Source organism: Maylandia zebra, linkage group LG15 (genome assembly GCF_041146795.1).
Source record: "Maylandia zebra isolate NMK-2024a linkage group LG15, Mzebra_GT3a, whole genome shotgun sequence".
Taxonomy (NCBI): Eukaryota; Metazoa; Chordata; class Actinopteri; order Cichliformes; family Cichlidae; genus Maylandia; species Maylandia zebra.
Window position 1 is genome coordinate 23,473,421 of NC_135181.1, and position 20,932 is coordinate 23,494,352.

General features: G+C 41.1%; 1 protein-coding gene across 4 annotated transcripts in view; it reads left to right on the forward strand.

The window, feature by feature from the left end:
• hivep2a (HIVEP zinc finger 2a) overlaps window positions 1-20,932 on the forward strand; it is a 121,301-nt gene that overhangs the window by 77,514 nt on the left and 22,855 nt on the right. For all 4 annotated transcript variants that reach the window (XM_004568443.6, XM_012923905.5, XM_076874158.1 and 1 more), the window contains one exon: window positions 20,783-20,855. The gene's annotated coding sequence lies outside the window, so the exon portion shown is untranslated. The remainder of the gene's footprint in view (window positions 1-20,782; window positions 20,856-20,932) is intronic.

Here is a 20,932-nt window from a genome sequence, read left to right on the forward strand (position 1 = left end):
GATCTAGAAAATCTGATAAGTTTCTCACTGATGCTTTGATGTCGATTTATATGATGTGACCAAAGGTATGTAGACGACCCGGTCAGCATAGCAGACTGCATGTCAAAGTTCTGTCTTGTTGTGTCTCGATGAAAGGAAAATCCCAGCAATGGAGTTTCAAGCGCAGGTAGAAAGTAATGATTAAGTATATACAACACTAAAAGGAAGAGAGGCACATCCACGCTAAAGCAGGCAGCTGCTACACCCTAAAAAGCCAGTACTGAAATATCTCAAACAGAGTGATGTTTAGAGCACTACTCTTCCTCAGCAGACAATCACGTATTAAAAAACACCATCATCAATCATATGGTAGGAGTCATGTGATAGGGTCACAATGGTAAAATTTATGATTGGATTAAAATATTAATCCAAATGCCAACATCTCAATATTTCTCCTGCATATTTGTTGAGCTGCTCCTTATTTCTTTGTATTTTGCTTCCAAGGAGCCAGACTTTGTTTTGTTGAGCAACAGTTCTCCAGTCCTGCTTTTTCACTCGTTTTCAGTCCAGTCCTTGTACCTTACCATTTCAAAGGAATGTTTTTTTGTTTGTTTGTTAAGCCACTGACCTATGAATCATTCAACCATAGAAAAGACACCTACCTCGAGGGTTGATCCAGTGTTGTGTTTACACATAGCAGACAACTTTAAATTGTATGTTCACACTTTGTTACTAGCCGTCTGTTGCAAAAACACTGAACTGAATGTTAAAAGAAAAATCAATGAAAAATCTTAATGATAACACAGTTTGACAGGCATAAAACAATATTTTTTAACAGTATCCGGACACAGGACCTGAGCCATGCATTTGGCTCTCCTGTTGATCCACCTACTGTTCACTGAAGCTTCATCAGGAAGTCTCAGTAGATGGTTGTCAGGAAGCCATTCATAAGGAAAGGAAGCAGGATGAAAAGGGTGAGGTACGCCAAACTACAGAAGAACTGGACTGACAATCAGTGGTAACAGGTCTGATGATGTGATGAATGCAATTTAGATATTTTTGGTTAAAATATTTGTCAATATGTATGGAGGGGGTCAAGAGAGAGGTTCAACAGTGGGTTTCTACAGTTGTCTGGAAAACATGGTTGCATTTCTGGCAGTGGTGTTGGGATATGGAAAGTATTTGATTGGCAACACCATTTTTTAGCCTGACACTGATGCCAGACACACTGCCAGTGCAGTAATAGCATGCCTGAATAGACTACTATTATTATAGTATTATTAACTATTAATCATGGATTGGCCTCCCCAGAACTTGGACCTCAATATCACTGTGGCAGTGTGAGAAAAGGCAGCCAAAGAAAAGTTTTAAATGTCCTTCAAAGAGTGGTCATACCAAATGCAAACACTCACACATACTTTTACAGAATCTTTTTTTTGCCTTTTATGTGTATATTTTATATTGTCAGATGTCTCAATACATCACTGCACCTATTTAACATTTTTCAGAAAAATATAAAGAAATGGGGTTGGCTCAAGACATCATACTATCATACTATAGCGACAAGTTAAGGTGTCTTTTATGGAACAAAGTGACACCTAAAGTGAGAGACATGTTTTCATCCTATTGTGCAAAAACAATGTTGACTCTAAACTGGAAGTTCTCTTACAACACATTTTCCTTCTGGTGCGTCAGAGAGCAACATGTATAGGGTTCTGGCACAGCATCACCTACTTCCTACTTACAAGAGCATTCAGTCTGCAAATGTTAAAACTCTGAACAATTTTATTATTTCAATTTTTGACCATTGTTGAGGTGAATGAACACAATAGGAGTACAATTTATTACCATTTTGTGTCCACAATGTAGAGAATAAGATAATTCATCACATGTAGGGAACCCTTAAACAACCACCATGTGAAAAATATCAGGCAGACTTAAAAAGAGAAGAGCGAGAATACAGAAAAGGTCATGCTGTAATGTCAGTGTTGACCTTCTTGGGAATTACAATGTCATGTTTAGGTGTCCGCATAGTTCTGGCCATTCTCTGTCTTACATGCTGAAAAGTGTGAGGGCAAGAAGGAAGAGAGATGCAAATCAGCAGCAAAAACTGCAGCAGCAAATGTAACAGGAAGAGTTTTACATGCAGGTGTGGCGTGCACGCAAACAAACGGATGTGTCTGCTTCTGGCCTGAAAATGCGGTAACATCTAGGAAGAATTTCATGCATTAATCAGTTGAAATTAGCCAACTCTTGTCCGTCTAGTTTGCTCACCGAGCCATCTGTGCCACTGAGGGTTTTTAATTCTGTAAGATGTTAGTCATACTGGTGAACAGACACACACACACACACACACACTCAGACCACACACCTCCTACCTACCTGCTGCTCTGCGGATGTGAAGGGACAGAGATTAGTGCGTGGGTGGACAGTCAGCACTAGAGAGTGTGTGTGTGTGTGTGTGTGTGTGTGTGTGTGTGTGTGTGTGTGTGTGTGTGTGTGTGTGTGTGTGTGTGTGTGTGTGTGTGTGTGTGCAAGTAACGGGTGTTGGGGACAGTAGTCATTCAACCACCCGCCCCCATTGTGTCAAGAATAAACTGCAGTGCACTCACACACACCTACAGCATGCACAGCACATACATTTTGCTGCTTATAAATAACCAGCCAGGACAGGATAAGATGCTACAAACAGACTCAGAAATTGCCGGCAGCTATCCAAATGTTGGGATACATTCTGGCAGAGTCTGGGTTTTTCTACTCTGTCGGCCAATTTTGCAGCTAACCAACCATCATTTGGTCCTTCTGGAGTTGTATTCTTCTGTAAACATCAAGTTACTGGCAGAGGGGGGAATTGGCCACTTGAGCGACAGTGATGGCTGCTGCTTTCTTGGAATACCTATCATGTTAGAAGCAGCTTTTACTCCCTTTTCGTCGCACTTACGTCTTCACAGATCCATCCCGACATGTTCATACAGTGGAATTACAGATTTAAGCTGCAGATTTGTACCCCAACTCTGCCTTTTAATAGGTTTCCTTTTAACAGTAGTTTAAAAGTAGTTTCATATGGAAACAAGAAACGAAAAACTCACATCGAGCCCCGAAGCCATGATGATTCTCTCACCTTTAAGGTGAAAAGAAAGCGTTGGGAGCGGAGAGAATTTCTCATGTTGATACTGCAGCTGTGTAAAAGATTTATTTTATGCCATGATGTCATTGTGACACATTACTGAAAGTGCTGGAAGCTCGTATCAGAAACACCAGCTATGATTCAGATGATGCTGAGCAGCTCTGGCAGTCAAACAAACACAGCTCGATGTGTTCACGGTTCACTTCGCCTGAGTGTTTTTGGAGGATACAGAGATCCTTGTGACAAACACCTGAACCGTGTAAATATATAATGTTGGACTGAAGATGCGGGTTTTGCTCCATACCCAACATTTTTTTGACAGAAGTAATGTGCCGTAGCTGCACAAGCAAAGGCCTCTGAGGTGGATGAGTATTTGTCATGTTTAGCAAAACCTATAACTCGATTAAAGATCTACATCAGGCAGATGAGCTACATCCACAAGATTATGCTTAGGCACAGAGGTGATGAGAGGTTAGGGTTATGGTAGACAGAAGGCTGAAGTGTAAATGCAAAAAGCAGTGCATGGCAGAGGAAGTTAGGGTTAGAAAACCAAGTGGTTAGGATTGAGGATTAACCATTCAGATCACCACAAAGCAAAGTGGAAAAGCCATTTGAAGAACAAGGGAGTGTATTTAAGTTTGTATTGCAAGTTAAATGGTGTAAATGTGCTTATACTGAAATGTTGAAACAACTGGTATCTTTGATGTTTAGCAGATTAGATCAGTTTTCTGAGTTTCAGCCATTATCATTGGACACTCTCATCCAATGTGTTGCTCAAGCCTAGAGATGTGTCCCCAAGCTAATATTGATATATTATTATCATTACTGTATTGCAATTAGAGCGGGTAGGTTAGTGTTACCTTCAAATCTGTGCCTGGAGCATATGGAATTTTCATGTTTTTGGGATACCCATAAAGGAATCTTAGTAGCTACAGAAGATCTTTTGTGTCCAAATTTGAAAGGTGACATCCTCAACTTTCTGAAAGTATGTCTGTTATAGCATTCATCAAAAATTCAGCCTAACTCAAACCAGTGGTTCACTGTTGACCCTGATGGGTGGTAAAAGGTTAAAATGTGCTTGTTTTGTAGCTACAAGATGAACCTCCTGTAATTGGAGGTTGTTAAAATAATCTGTTGCTAAATCACTGGCAACTCGCAAGTTTAGGAAATTAACCCCATTCTTTTAAAAATTACATTCTCCAGTAGATAGTCCAAAGATGCTTTTGATGCCGCAGAGGCACTGAGATGAATGCATAAAAGGTTAAGATTTACAGTGAATGCCCGAGAAAAAGACTGTGATTATCAAAAAGCACTTACTCTAAGTCTAGGCTGCAATTCTGAGTAATACTAGTCTTCTTTTTGTAGAGTACAACAGTTCTTACAGGACTGCATGTTCCTTCATTCAAGTACAAGGTGTTGTTTCCATAATATACATATTTTATTGCCCACCACAATGGGCAACTCCCAATGCCTGGAGCCAGAAAAGTAGTTGCGCTGGAATACTCTTTGTCTGCCTTCCTGACATAAATGAGGGTAACAAAAGCCCCGAGTGCATCTCGCTTGGTTTCTGAAGTGTGTGACTGAAAGTTTTGGTAATTATCTGCCCTACATAGTAGGAGTTCTATTATTGGTGATGTTGCAAGCTTTGGATTGCAGATTCTGATGTAACACAGTGAAAAATGGCCTCCAGGATGACACTTGGTTCCTGAGAGTAAAACTAACTCAGCATTATAGGTGCTGCTAAAACCTGCCTGCAGGCTTTTTTTAACGAGAGGAGAGCAGAGGAGGGGGGTGAATGGAAAGGAAAAGAAGGCTGAAAGAGGAGAGAGATGCGTAAACAAGGCAGCAGAAAATCGAAGGAAGCGTTGAGTTGGGAGAGAAGAGGGGACTGAAAACAACAAGGGGAGGAGAGTGGAGTGGGGAAGAGGGATGCAGATGAAAGACACTTACATAAGTGTGAGCATCATGCCCATATACGCAAACACACACCAGGAATAGTCTTGAGTCAAACATTTACAGAGTTGTTGTGGGCTGGAAGCTCCCACTCTGGAAGCAGCAGAGCATCGATGCATCTTTTCATTCAAAGACTCACGGATCTCTAAAGGCAAGTTACATAAAACACACCGACTTCTACAACGGCTGCCACTGTGCACGCTGCTAATTCAACATGAATGCATGAAGAAGGGCTCCTACAATAGCTGCTAGTGTGCGGAGGTTCTGCAGTTTGCGTCACCAACGTCTCTGCGGCCGCAGCTGCAGGCATCACGGCTAAATATACATCAACCAGGAAAGAGGAGCGATTGTTTTGGTATGGCTTCAGGTCAGCTCGGAGATGATTCAAGTATAAATGAAATTCCAGATCAAGGAGATCAGAGTGTTAGCTACTCTGACACGCTGCCCTGGTCTCCAATAGAGGTCTACAAGGGTGTGAAACTGAAACCTGTAAACAAAAACACTGACCCAAATCTGAAACTGGAATTTGAACTCAAAACCGTGAATTGAACCCATCCCTACTTGTACCTACGTTACCGAAGTGAGCCAAAAGTAAATTTGGTTAAACTGGAAAATAGTTTTAAAAATCCTATTAAACTACATCTCATGGAGAAGAACTTAGGCCAAGCTTTTGGTTAAAACAGGCTTTAGCATAGCTAATTGTTTGAATGATCCATCTCATTAAACATTTGAACTGTTTAGACTTTAAACAATTAGTCATTAATTTCAACTCTGGTTGCATTTCTTCAGATACACTAGTGCTCTTGCTCTTTGGTTACTTGGGTTACATTTTCATTTCCTGCATCTCCTGCAGTAGCTTTGGTGGTTTGTAGTTTGTGTCTTCTTTGTGCATTCTGCGACTCTTAAACCTCGAAACATGCCACAAACTCACACATGATTCAGACCGATAGCGACTGTGCAGAAGTCTTATGTTTTTTGTTTTTTTTGTACTGCTGCAACAGCAGGGTTAAGCATTGCCTCAGTGCTCCCATTTAATTGGGTATGGTGTCCTTTTATATAGAAAGTAAAGTATAGAATAAGTATAAAGTATTAAATTAAACCAAATTCCCCAAAAGTGGAGCAACGTCCCGCTGAATGGGCTGTTAGTATAAATAACTGCATAGATGTATTACTTATTATAATAATGATATTCATCAAATAATTTCCTCCATTGCCCCAAATGGCACCAACACCACAGTCACTGTCAAGAGCTCCAGTTCACAGGGTTTTAGCATAGCAGACAGCGAGCGGCCACAGCTAGTCAGTCAAAGTGGCCACATCTCTAGCCTTAAGCTGTAACAAGAACAGAACTTTTTTTTCTTAACATGTTTGATACGCATTTTAACACAGGAGTGTTTCTGTGGCCAGTGTCAGCTACTTGAGGAACTGCAGTTTGGGGCACTTCCACATTGGGTTCATTTTTCAGCCCCAGATGGAGCCTCCTGACTGAGTCAGACTTTTGTCACTTGATGACCATGCAATTTTGTCTTTCAAGCAGAGGCGTTGGTTCAAAAGGAGAAAACAGGATTTGCTGTATTTAAACATCAAAACAATAGAATCAAGTATCAAGCTAATGTAACATACCTATTTTTAATGCTGCTTTGGCCAAGCTTGGACTCACCAAAATCTCACTTTCTGGACTTGTGGTTGAGCAAGAAGAGACGTGCCGTCATCCTCAACAACTTTTTGACTGTGGACTGTGCACTTAAAGCATTTCTCCAGGAGGAGATTTAAAGTGGTTCAGACAAACCGGGTAGCATTGCCCATCTGACGGTAACTCAGGGGCCAGATGACAACCCTGGATTTCCGTCATGTTCAAGAAATATGGCAGTGCTTCCACCAACCTCCAACACGGTATAATTTCTCTGTGTAACTTTACGCTCCTTATTGGCTGTTGCCGGGTTACAGAAGAACCTTTAACAGACCATGAGAAGATGTCCATCCCTGAAAAAAATCTTAACTACCTCTTCCTCTGTCCATCTCGCTTCCTAGTGCGTTTTGCAAACTGTTGTGGAAAATGTAATGAAGCTACACACATGCATGCACACGTGCACGCACATACACACATGCATGCGGCTAACTCAGTAATAGTTTCAAGGCTGGCCCAGCAGCCCTGTGGAAAATATGACTGCCTTCTCTTTTCCACTGGCAATTTACACCAACAGGACGCCTGTTTTTCCCCTCCTCACCTCTTCACCCCCCTCCCCTCTGTCTCTTTTGCCCCCCCCCCCCCCCCCCCCCTCCTCTCTCTCCTCCATCTTTTTCACCATCTCTCTTTTTTGCTTTCTCTGTTAAATGGAAACATGTTGGTCAAACAGCCACAGCTGTGGAAGAACCGCTGTGTCGGAAAAGAAAACTCTGTAGGTACAGTGCATATACTGTATGTTTGAGCGTGAGCCAGGAGCCTGAACATGGAACACGGAATTCTTTAACAGCCTGAATTGGTGCTGTGTCACATTATCTTTCCCAGGGTGTGTGTGTGTGTGTGTGTGTGTGTGTGTGTGTGTGTGTGTGTGTGTGTGTGTGTGTGTGTGTGTAAACTCTTGTTACCTCTTCAGAATCACTGTGGCTCAGTAATTGTACACTGCAATATATTGAGCAGCATGAGAACAGAATAAATAAAGAAAAATACTAAACTGAAGAGCTGACAAAATTTAATCATTGCTTAGTAGCTGTTCGGGATCTTTTGATTTTATCACACAATCTAGCCTAACAGACGAAGTTTGCCAAGTTGTCATGAGTACTTCTCATGTAGCTCTGCAGATTCTTGATCCGCTAACGAACTTAATACATCTGATACCTCCAGGACAGTTACTAAATGGGCCATGTGGTTTTGGCTCCCACTGTTTCCAAATTCGAAATGAACATTATTTAACAGAGAAAGTTCCGCCCAAGAAAAAGCCTCCAGGCCTGAAAAATGAAGCTAATTCAAGAAAGAAGTTTCTTGAGGTTGGCTCCAAAAGCAAGTCAGTCCCCATAGACCCCGATGTTAAAATGTTCTGCTTTACGGCAGCAATTAACAGTTTACACCCTGGCATCCAGATATGCAGTTTTGGTCCCAATAGCTAATTTCCCCCTTCAGTTATAACTGAACATGCTAAACTGCATGTAAGGCCCCTTTTTAAATTTCATTAGGGCTCAAAGTTTGGCAGAATTAACTGATTTGACTGACACAAGCTCATATCGGTCAACTCTGCTAGTTCAAGTCACAGAACTGGATCAGTCAGTATTTGTGGTGGTGCTGGTATTTTTTGGAACATCTTTTATATACAGTCTGTTTCGACTAAAATTTATGATTTTAACAGATGGGTTCAGCTTTTGGGGGAAAAATATGGAAAACCAAAATTGCCAATTACCAAACCCCAGTTTTCGCAATGACACACATTTTCATAGCTCCCACTGTGTAAACAGTCATCTTGCAAATCAGTGTTTAATTCTAAACAAGAAGCCTGTCCTCACATCTTTATTAATGCACTTTAATAAAGTCTGATCGGTGATGCTTTCAGGCTTCTTCTCCCTTTAGTGGTCACCAAAGCAAATCATCTGCCTCCATCTCACTCTATTCCTTGCATTATTCCCTTTATGTTCTTCTTCACCGCATCCACTAATCTTCTCTGTGGTCTTCCTCTTTTCCTTCTGCGTTGTAGCTCTGTATTCAACACCTTTTGTCCACAATTCCTCCTATCCACATGTCCAAATCATTTCAGCCTCGCCTCGCTACCTTTGTCACACACTGCTCAATCTGAGCTGTCCCTCTGATGTACTCATTTCTAATTTTGTCGGTCCTCGTCACTCCCAATTAAAATCTTAACATCTTCAGCTCTGCCACCTCCAGCTCCACCTCCTGTCTTTCTGTTAGTGTTCGCCATGCTTTTGAGCATGCTTTCTTAATAAAACCCAACACTTCCTTAAGGGTTTCACAATTAAAGCTTCCCAGCAAAGGGTGGGGAGTATCCCCAGTAAGCAGCCAGAAACATTTTAATTTGAAACAGATGGTTGATGTTAAGAGCAAACAGAGGTAAACAAATGGGACTAAATTAGAAAACAATTTGAGAAGTCAAGTAGATCGGCCTTTGGTTATACAGTAGTAAAAAAATGTAATTTGTGAGAGAAAAGCCAAACTTGATGTCATTTGATTTGACACTGAAGGTTCTTTTCCAGGACTAATATGGTCGTGGTCTTTCAAAGCTGAAACCACATACAGACATGTGGACATTGGACAGCGCTGCAGCAGACCAGAGAGTGACCTCACTGCTCAGGACTTTCAGACTGAAAACATATAATTTCGTGTGTACATATACAACACCATAAAGCAATCATTGATTCACATGTTTCACACTGGCAGGCTCACACACAGTTTTCACATGTATTTACTCCACCAGCAAGCCTGGAAGAAGAATCCGTGTGTAGGAAAACATACAAATACCCTCATATTGTTTTCCCCTTGGACTTTATGAGCTTGCGGTGCTTTCTTTTCATTTGAGCGCCAGAAATATTTTCTTTAAAAAAACATATTTCCTTCTTCATCATTTAATTTTTCTGTATTTTCTTAAATTTGTAAATTAAACAGCATTTCTATACTGCACTGGCTTTTTAGCTGTTCCTTAACAATTCGATGAAGACAGTTAAGCAGGCTAGAGAAAAGGACGATGACATTCAGCATACTGTCCGGCCACCTGGAAGCAGGGATCAGATGCTCAGGGGACCCCAACCGCTCCGCCTATCATGTCACCCAAATTTTGTGTTTCTCGTGTCTGTTTTTTAAACCCATTTGTTGGTTGAGTTTAGATTCATGAGTCATTCAGCATTTCTACACTGCTGGTACTGTAGACTTGTTACTTAAAGAAGCATAAAGCAAAGTAAGAAAATACTGCATTATGAGTAAATGTCTTGCATTCTTCAGTCTTACTGGTATCAAGACTAAAGAGTAAAGCACGCAGATTCAGCCTTGATGCATCATTATGTGCATCAAGGCTGTAATGATGCATCAATTATGTCAGCAGCGTTTTACCGATGTTACAGGTTGATGTTTTTCTCACTTAATGAGAATTCAAGTTGTCAGAGGATTTGTCCTAATTTCTGACATAAATAATAATAATGATGAGAAAAATCCTTTGTACTTTCTGTAATGTTCTTAGAGATCATGTGGGTACAGAAAGAATTATGCATCATTTTGTTCATTCCAGTCCTTATATATCTATATCTATATCTAGCATTAAAAGATAAAGTTAGATTTCTTCTCCGTCACAGAGTAGTGATAAGTTTGGAGTATTTTCCGTTGTGTAACTGAAGCTTTTATAACTGTAATTCAGCAGCAGCAAAACTATAACCTTGGCACACCAAAAACTTCCTCCTCCCACACACACACACACACACACACACACACACACACACACACACACACACACACACACCCTCATCCTGTCTCTGCAAACCTGCCTGTGCTGCCACCTCCCACACATTTACTCTATTCTGGGCCCACACACACACTTGTACACACAGACACACGCATATTTTCAGATTTTTTTTTCTGAGAGAAATATTCAGTAGCATAATGACTTCCTACCTGCTGTAAATCAGTGTCTACAAGCCGCCTGCTCAAGTGTGTGTGTGTGCATGTGCATGCGTGCGTGTTTGTTGTGCATCACAGTTCAAATTGAGTTCATTTGATTCATCTCTCTCACACTCTTTTAGATTTAATTTCAGTCATTTCTGGAGAGCCTCTTCTCTCTGTTTTTCTCTTTCAAATCCAGCAGTGCATCTGCCGACCTGATGATTGACAGCACTAAATTAAAACCAAACACGGCTGCCTCAACATGAACGGTGGGCAACATGAGTGCTTGACTGACAAAACAATGATGATAGTTTTGCACTCTGGAGATAAAATAATCAGTTTTCGGTGCTATTATTTTTGTGTCCAAAATGAATCTATGTCTTCATTTGCCTCTGCGGCCAATCATAATACCCCATTCTTAGTCATTTCAAGTCAGTCTTAACCCTAAAAATCTACTTTGTAATGCTAAATCTCGGTGGAAGTGCGAATTCAGACCAGGAAATGACAAAGGAAATTATGTTTTGTATCACTTTACATGAAATTACACAGAAACCTTGTTGGTACAGTGACTGTGTTCGTTGATGAGGTGACATGATAGGACAACAGTGAACATGAACAAGAGTTTATCATGCCAATTCTTTATTTAGATAAAATTGCAGCATTTTTTCACCTGTCAAAGCTCCCAAATGTGTTGTATCTGTTGTAATTTGCTGTATGGATGAAGCAACTTGAATGATTTTACGAAAAATTAAGTATCTGCCAAGTTTTTGGTATTTAAACACAGCCAGTCCATACTGAAAAGTAAGGTCAGTGCAGAAGCGCCTTAATTCAATTTATTTATGCAGCGCCAAATTACTACAACAGTCGCCTCAAGGCACTTTATATTATTGTAGACCCTACAATAATGCATACAGAGAAAAACCCAACAATCATATGACCCCTTATGAGCAAGCACTTTGGCAACAGTGGGAAGTAAAAAAAACCCTTTTAACAGGAAGAAACTTCCGGCAAAACCAAGCTCAGGGAGGGGCGGCCATCTCCCTTGACTGGTTGGGGGTAGAGAAGGAAGACAGGACAAAAGACATGCTCTTAAATCTTCAATGACCAGCAGGGGGTGACGGCTAAGGTTTCAAAAAGAAGACTGTGACGTCGGACCCCAACACACGCACACACACCGTGGGTACAGTGACACTCACTTATTTTATTATAGCCGTGGTTTCGGCTTCAGCGCACGGGACACAGACACTCCCGCTCAGTAGTCACTCCCCTCCCTTCCTCGACTGTCACTGAAACATAAGAAGAGTCACAACAAACACCTGTTCAGCCACGCCTCTGCGCCGCCCCAGGAGCTCACCGTGCCACCCCTCCTCTGCAGTGGGCCAGAGACCACAAAGACTTACTATGCAGAAGTCTTTTGGAAAATGACCTTTCAGCTCTCTCGAGTTTTTTCAAATACATTTATGGCCTCAGTTGTTAATTTTTGGTTCATTTAATTGGTCTCCATCTAGAGTCAAAGGGGTCAGCGCTACGGCTTCCTTGTGATTGTCACTACCATAGTGATCTGTAAATCACAATATACTCACAACCTAATTTATTTCACTCAAAATGTAACTATAATTTAAATGAACATCATGAAACCAGGGACTGGGGTCATGGGCATTTTCTCATAGGCCTTTATAGTGTCTGACTTTTCAAACAAATGCTGTCCATTAGAAGAATTGCAGGTTTATGTGGTGTATATCTTTCGTATACAGTTTATATATCTGCGGTTGATCTTATAAACTGAATCTCATTGCTGTTTATAACTTTTTTCGCGCTCAATGCGCTTGTACATTTTTATTTGCGACGATGTAAATGCTTGTTTTTTATTGCTTCTTTTATTATTCCATCTGCCTTCTTTTAGAGAATGAGGACCTGCTTTTGGCAGCTTATTGCCCACATTTTGGCGTCAGTCCCTCTGAATCGAACAGCGAGGGCTTCTTTTTCGAGTTACCTTCTTGTGGTGCCACTCAACGTTCTCAAAAGAAGAAATGTTTTGTTAAAGAGGCAGGAAGGTTGAATTTTGCACCCTCAAGAGCAGAAAATAGACCAGAATTCGGTGCAGCTGCAGTAAAAGACAGGACGGGTTATGAAAAAGTCTGAGTGTATTTTACCTGGAAAAGCTCTCTGACCACCTACACGTATAACCCAGAGGTGACAGCACCAGCTCAGGCACTCTCTTTTGAGGCTGTCAAAGCTCTTTGGGAAATGTAGAAAGTGAAAAACAGAAATAGAAGTCAAGGAGACATTTTGAAGGGTAGTTGGGATGGAGAAAGTGTTACAGTTCCCTTCCTAAGACCTGGATTTTTCTGTCAGTAGGTAGAGCTGCATGTGTTCCTGTTCTGCTAAACTTCATTTCACTTATTTCATGCTGGGAACATCCTGGTGAAACCACAGACTCCTGCTGTTGGCCTTCACTGGACCAGCTTGAGCTCAAAAGCCCTGCTCAAGGGCACAGTAAGTGTGTAGAAGGAAGGTGATGTTTCTAATTTCCATTAAGACGTAAGCCTTGTGCAACCATCATAATTCACACATGGCTTTTTAATTTTCGACACGGAGTTGTGTAAAACTTTTACCTGGCCTAATTTAAGAAAGCAGGTATTGTAATATAACTGCTGAGAAAGTGAATTTTTTATTTATAAAACTTTTGGCAGGGGGTGAAATTGGCCACAGATTTTATTTGGCCTGGCACAGAGAAGTCTTAAAGTGCTTTAAATTTAACTTTGCAGCAACCTGCAGTCAGCGTGCTGCTGTGGTTCACACATACGCCACTTTTGTTTTCACCCAGAAATATAAAAGGATGTTTTCTCTCAGACATAACTCCCTTTCTTCACATTTTGTCCAGATTATACTAATCTTTATGGACTGCACTGCTGTCTTCAATTCTTGTAAAAAATTGATTTCAAATTTAATTTCACATTTTTTTGACTCATAATTAGCATCAAACTGTGCTTTCTTGGAAATGTCTTTACAAAAGGAAATATTGGGGGGGCATTTTTTTAGGGTGATATACATTTAGGGAACTAAAAACCCTAAAAGTTCAAAAGAGAGAATTGGAATCGGGTGACAGGTGAGAGTTGTGGGCGATTACACCAATCTGACCTGAGCACTGTGGTCACTGGGGTGGATGGATGGGTCAGCAGGCGTTCGTTTCCTGTTCCTGCCTGGTTCAATTATTACTTGATGACTATAACACAATGACAGTGATGACTGAATCCAACCACATTATCTCTGAATCTAATTCCAAGAGAGGTATATTACAGCTCACTGGGCTTGGAGAGGGTAGAGCCCTGTGTTGTCATTCATGCTTGAAGTGTGTCTTTTTTCTTCTTCCAATGAGAATGACAGTCTTAGGATACTGGGCCAGGATTAGATAGGCACACTGCACAAATCATATTCATTCAGCTTACTTTAGAATGGATTTAAGTAGTAGTAGATGTTGTGGATATTTCAGCCCTTATTGGCACAATTTACATCTACAGATGGTTGAAGGGCAGATGAAACACCTAGTTATTATGCCAGTAAATGAACCAGCTCCTGGTGCACTCTAACAGCACACACACACACACACAGGCATGGGTGTACACACACTCTCTCAGCAGTCCAACTTATTGTTCCAGTAACTTCTGTGTCCCTCCAGGTAAAACAAAGGTAGAGTTTTACTGGAGGTGTGTGTGGTTTCAGTCCAGTTGGGGCCAAACAGAGCAGAGCCAAAAAACAAACACACTGCCAGCTGCCCTCAACCGGCCCTTCTCCCTCCACCCCCACCCCACCCCCCTCTCTCTCTCTTTGGCTGTATAAAGTTGTTAATCACTGAATGGAAACCATTAGTAACATGTTTAAATAATTTACTTAGCCTCTGACCACCCAAAGCACCAGAACACTTCGGCTGCTGCTCAGAAACTCGAACCCAGGCTTTGTGTGTGATCAGTCCATGCATGCATCTATTTGGTATACATATAACTGTGTGTGTGTGTGTGTGTGTGTGTGTGTGTGTGTGTGTGTGTGTGTGTGTGTGTGTGTGTGTGTGTGTGTGTGTGTGTGTGTGTGTGTGTGTGTGTGTTAGTAGAGTAAAGGCATCTGACACCAGCTTGCATGACCCTCTTCCTCACCAGCTACGTTCCATTTGTAAACATACCATTACCTCACCTGAATTGTCTCTGCTGTGGCCTAGTTCCCCAGTTTCTATGCTTGTTACCTTTCTGTAGTGTTTATTTCCTCACCTCTGTCCTGTTGCACTCTCCTTGATTACTCTTGTGAGTACTTATTCTCAAACTCCTAAATCTTTCAATTTAAACCTTAACCTTAAATACCTTCTCTATCCTCCTTTTTTGGCTTGTCATTGTGTGCTCTTTTACTGATGTTTTGCCTTGTCTCCTTTCTTTAGATTTGTTTCCTCACCTTTGTTCTACTTTAGACTCCTCATTTAGTCTTCTTCACTCTTAGTATTTAACTTCACCTGAGTGCTTGTCGTTTTTGTTTCCTCACCTCTCCTTCATCTTTATTCCCGCAAGCGAGTCCTTAGTCTTTCCACTTTGTCCCGTTCCCATTGCATCCTTGTTCTTTTTCTCCTTTCTTGGTTTCCACATCTCAGCAAGGTCTCGGTTTTCTTGACAAGTGCTTTCCCCCCTCCTTGATGTCCTTGAGCTTTGTCCTCGCTCTTTGTGTAACCTTCCTGTAATTTGTGCCCTTTCTCCTGCTCTTTTGGTCTTTTTTCCTCTTCTCAAACAGTTTTTCTCCCTCGTTTACTCTCTACATTATGTGCTTTTTCCGTCCATCTGTATTCTTGGGTGCGTGTTCCCTTTTCTTTGTCCTCTTTCTGTTCATTGTGTATTCTTCCCAAAATCCTCCACCTGCCTTTTACATCCTTGTTCCTTCTCTCTCTACCTCTACCTTGGATCCCTTATGATTGTTCACGTCTTTATCTTTTTTTTTTCTTTATAAATTCCCCTTTCTTTTCTTAACGAGCATTAATTGTTCCATCTTTTGTGTTCCTGTTCTCTCTCCTGTAAGTTAATACCCATAAGTATCCCTTCTCCAACTGGATCCCTACTTTCTTATTTCCTTATGTATTATTGTTCCCTTATCTGAGTCCTCATCAGTGGCTTTGTTCCTTCTTTATCCTATAATCCATACCTGTTTCCTCATTTGTGTCCTGTATGATTGTTCCCTTTCTGTTTCCTTGCACCCTCCCTGCATCTTTGTCATGTGTTCTCCCTCTTTATCCTTTTAGTCTTAATCATAGAGTATCAAATATGGAACGGGGATCTAATTTGTATTCTGCTTGTGTCTTTTTTACAAATATATTATGCAATGAGTGACAGACAGGGCAAGACAAACACTTGCAAATATGCTTTCTCTCTGTTTTTTTGTCACAGGAATTCCAACCATTTGAGTTGGTATGCAGCACCCTAGCGGGCCAATTTAAGAATAACTAGCCACACGTACACGCGCGCAAACACACAGACACACACGCACAGAGCTCTGTCCTCAACTGTTTCTTTCACTGAAAGTAAATGAGAGGCTTATCTACTGCATATCTGAACAAGACACTGTAGGAGAGGGATTACTGGTGAGCGTGCATGTGGGTGTGTTAGTGATGCATGCATACTCTCATAATGATTCAAGGAGGGAAGGGATTTGTACAAATGTTGATCTATTATCTTGTCGTTTTGGCAACATTATTCCCAACTGTCTTCCCAATAAGTCGGATGAAATCGAGTGAAAGAGAAAGGGAGAGAGAGAGAGAGTGCCTTCAGCCCTCAGGATTGAACAGCCTCCCACACACTTCACAGAGCAGCACACACACACACACACACACAGCCTTTTGTTCTTACTGCATGGTTAATGCCCACACAGTGTTCATACCTCCAGGGTTTGGGCATATGTGCGTATGAGTCTACTTGTACATACCTGCAAGCACATGAATTCTCTTGAATCTCTTGTTGCTTAATTTATATCAACATGTTTATTTAATTAGTTTCCATCAAACTTCTATTTTGTAAAGCAGTCTGTCAAGAGGTCTGAGGGCATTCCCGTACAAGGAAACTGGGATATTGAGAAGTAGTTGCAATATCCTTTTGAATTCCTCAGTTTTAAAGGACAGGTGTGTTGGAAAGATCCCAGCAGGACAAAGCTAGAGGATGGATTCAACAAACTGCTGAAAAGGTGCCAAGTTTCATGTCCAAGGTAAAACTGCCAGTTCAAACAAGGTCTGGGTGAAGGCAACGGTGAGAGGAGTTTCACTTTCAGCTCCTCATACACTCTATAGACTGCTTGTCATCACTTTTAAACACACTGAGTACCTTTAAGTCTAATTCTTCAGGACGTATAGCTGACACTGAGAAAGGAGACTAATCTAATTCCAGAACCACAAGCTAACCAGGTACCTTAAATCAAGAAGAGCAAAAGTAAGAAGCAAAGTGAGACAAGGACAAACTGAACACGGACCATGATCTGAAATTGACTCTAGCCAACAACACCCCCTCATACCTCCTAATAATGACCTTCCCCCTTCATGTTTCCATGTTGCTCTTTGAAAATGTCTCTGAGGATCTGACTATGTTGTTTTAGCTGGATGCACTTATTCATGGCATTGTACAGCGTTATGCCATTTGACGCAGTTCACTTAATCCTTGTTTATTCCTTATACCGACCGGCCTCGGGTGCAGCCCTTCAGCTCATCCACTATCATGTTAGCTCCTCTCCTTTTACTATAGCTTCTGATTGGCTGCATTTCACAAACAAAAGATTTGAACAGCAGGTGGGTTGTATAGATCTTATATAACACAAGCAAAATATAACAGGTTTCATCAATACATGTGTTAACCTTCATATAGCTATTTTAAAGCTCCAAATTCTTTATTATTGAGAAAACACCTGAACACGTTTTCAGTAAATTCGTGGAGGTTTCTGCATTCATACAAACAGCACATGTAGTGTGCTTAAAACTGTCTTTAAATGTTGTGTTTAATGTTGTGTGAAATGTGTTTTGGTTGGAGGATTGAGGGCACATTATCATGCTTACTGAAAAGAGGACCATTCAGTTTGCCTACACACAAACGTAAAAACTTAGATCGAGTGTGTTGTTCCAAGTAAAGCATGCCGTGGGTATAAAACACTGCCTAGATCTATTTCCATGTCTATGAAAGCAGAGCTGATCTCTGCTCCTTTATGTTAAGTAACTGTGTTTATTTGGGGCATTTTGATAGATCACTTTTTACAAGTGTTTGAGTGTGTATCACTTCTACTATTTTTACCTCTGAGTGTAGCCTCTGAATGTACTTAGTTTTGACCTACCTACAACTTGGGTGTCTCGTCATGCCCTTTGCCAGCCCACACACACACACACACACACACACGCACGCACAACTGGCACGTATACTTCCCACGCTCATACACACACAAACAGCGCCAGTAGCTATGTCTCTCCTACGCACAGGAACTGGGGCAGGTTGTGTCGGTGAATGTATGAATAAAGCTTTATGTAAGCCATTCACTACAGGCTCCCACTCACACAGCAGATTGTGACCATTCAAAACTTTCATTACAAAACCAGTCACCTTGCATAAGGTTGAAGGGAAGTTAAGCCAAGTTAACCATGTAAGCTGAAAGGTCAGTTTCACCGCTGGTTTATTTGTGGGGTGTGAGTTGAATTCTGATGGATGTTGACGTGTGCGTGATAGCAGCTACTACAGCTGCAACTGGCAGGTTCATCCATATGAGACCTCCAAATGGCAACAAGAGGTACAGTAGAAGTCAAGTGATTTTTTTGTCTTTTTTTTATTAGAGATGATTTTTAAGGAAGCCATATGCGGCTTTTTAGGATAGGATTGTGAAACATTTACTGAGTCGAAGTCATCTTGGGTGCTTTTAAAAGATCTCTTCAAAAAGCCACACCAAGTAGTAGAAATTGTGTAAAGGTATATTGCTAGGTCAAAAGAATAATAAAGGACATATGGTTCCCAATGGGCTTAAGAGGGAACACAGAATCCCTTCAGTCAAAAATGGTCTATCTCCAATATTTAATGATGGTGCAGCTCTGTTCTGTGACCTCCGTGCCCTTCCTTGCTCATACGTGGAAAGCCTAAGGCAGGAAACACCTCTGATAATTACAAACCACATATTTGCATATAAATATTAAACAATCTGTAGACAAGGGCAACTTTTTTGTTAAGCAAAGTGTTCTGCTTTCAGTTAAAGTCCTATTGATTAACCAAAAAGGAAAGACGTGTGGATGGGTCCAGAAACAGAGAGATCACAGTTGTTGAAAAGCTGTCTCAAAATCACCAGATATGGTCTGAGGGTGAAATTACCTCGTATTGCTCTTGAAAATGTATGTGCATTTATAAAACATGACCGCAGGATGGAACAGGAAGTCTCAAGCCAATCCAGCTCCTACAAACTATATAATAATAAAAGCTGGTCCGGGAATTTCTTGTCATGTCAGCTTTTATGAATGTTTAAGTAATCAAAGGTTTTCTGGTTACTTTGAACAGGATCTCGGACCATTATCCTCATGTGTAGAGTTATATTCTGTATGTTCAGTGACCAAGCTGTTTTGACAGCTAAATCAAACTTTTAATCTCAACTCACTCTGGACTCGTGTTTAACCCAGAACTGACGTTAATCCACTTTCCTCTTTGGCACATCCTCTGCTGCTGTGCACACTGGCACATCCGATGTGTGCTACAGGCGTCAAAGGACACATGAGCCATGACTCATTGATACTGGAGTGTTTCAACATAAGGGAATTATGCCATTCACATTACTGGATTCACACTGTGAAAGGTCTTTAAAAAAGCTGTGCCTTGCCTTGACTATTATTAGTACCATACTTCCCCTGTAGTAATCACCAAGATTGTCTGCCTTTGGCTGCATTTGTGTCAGCTGACCATAATGCTAACCAATCAGCATCACCGGATTATAATGCTAGCTAAACTCAATTGAATCCCCATTGTTGCCCAACTGGAGTTTTCTTCCACATTCTTTCACTCTTAACACCATGGAAAACACAAAGATATGACCCAAGGTTGAGATAATGTTTCTGGTATTTGTTTGTCTGTCTTTCTGAGTGGGCGTAGGGGTTTGGGGAGTACATGTGAAAAACACAAGTTAGCTTAAATTTAACTTTCTTGCTGCTAAGAATAAAACATGTTTTCCTCCGGTGCTATTTATAGGTCTCACATTGGGCCCCCAGACACAAACGTCACTGAGCCCTGCTTACCAGCACTGAGGCCACAGTGTGGGTGTGTGTGTGTGTTTCTGTCGCAATCAGAGTGTGAGGGAGGTTGTTTAAACTCTGAGATGAGGAAATACAAAGCAAAAATGCAACTTCAGCATGCATGTTTATATGTGCTCTGTGGCTCTGTGCCCCTTCTGCTGTCAGGTGTTGGTGTGGTTAAGAAACGTTAAACAACGGAAACACACACATATACACTGTCTACTGCAGTTTTGCAGTGCAGTTACAGTGCCTGCAAGCACTCTGTCTACATCTGTGTGTGTCTTCTTTTGTTTCTGCGTATCTGTGAGCATTCTCATGATCGCTTTTCAACCAAGTGCATACCAAGTTAGATGTAACCCAGAGAGGAAGAAAAGGTGCTAATGCTGATTGCTGCTCTTCGACTTGGCCTTTTTGGACGCCTACACATATTATGACACTCCGACGTCACTTCCACAGCGCTATTTATAAGCCTTTGTGTCTCTTTAGGAACAGTGTGGGTTTGCTTTTCATCGGTGACTCACTGAGTGGAAGGAGGAGGGAGGGCGGGAGGGAGGAGAAAGGAGTGAAAAAAGGCAACAAGCACAGATGGAATCCAGTGTGAAGAAACTAACTGAGCAATCAATGACATTTATATTCGCACATCAGGCATGTACTTGACAACTTAGTGAGTCGTCTCTGCACAACAAAGTATGTGGTAGCGTGCTGAATTTAGCAGTAAAAAATGTCACATCAACACCAGTCCGACTTATGTTATAAGGGTGATGTCAGACTAAAGGTTATTTACCATCTGTGTATCTGATTACTGTATTGTTGGATGATTTTTGTACACAACACTAATTAGCCTTTTCTCTCGTTTGCTTTGCTTTAGGTCTTTTGGTGAGAAAACTGAAGGACTTGAAGCTACAGAAAAAGGATCTACAAGCACCCTTCCCTCAAGAAAAGTTAGTAATTGAGTATGTTGTTAAACACAGTTTATTACAATTGTTGACTACAGTATTTGCCTAAAATGTTCTCCATG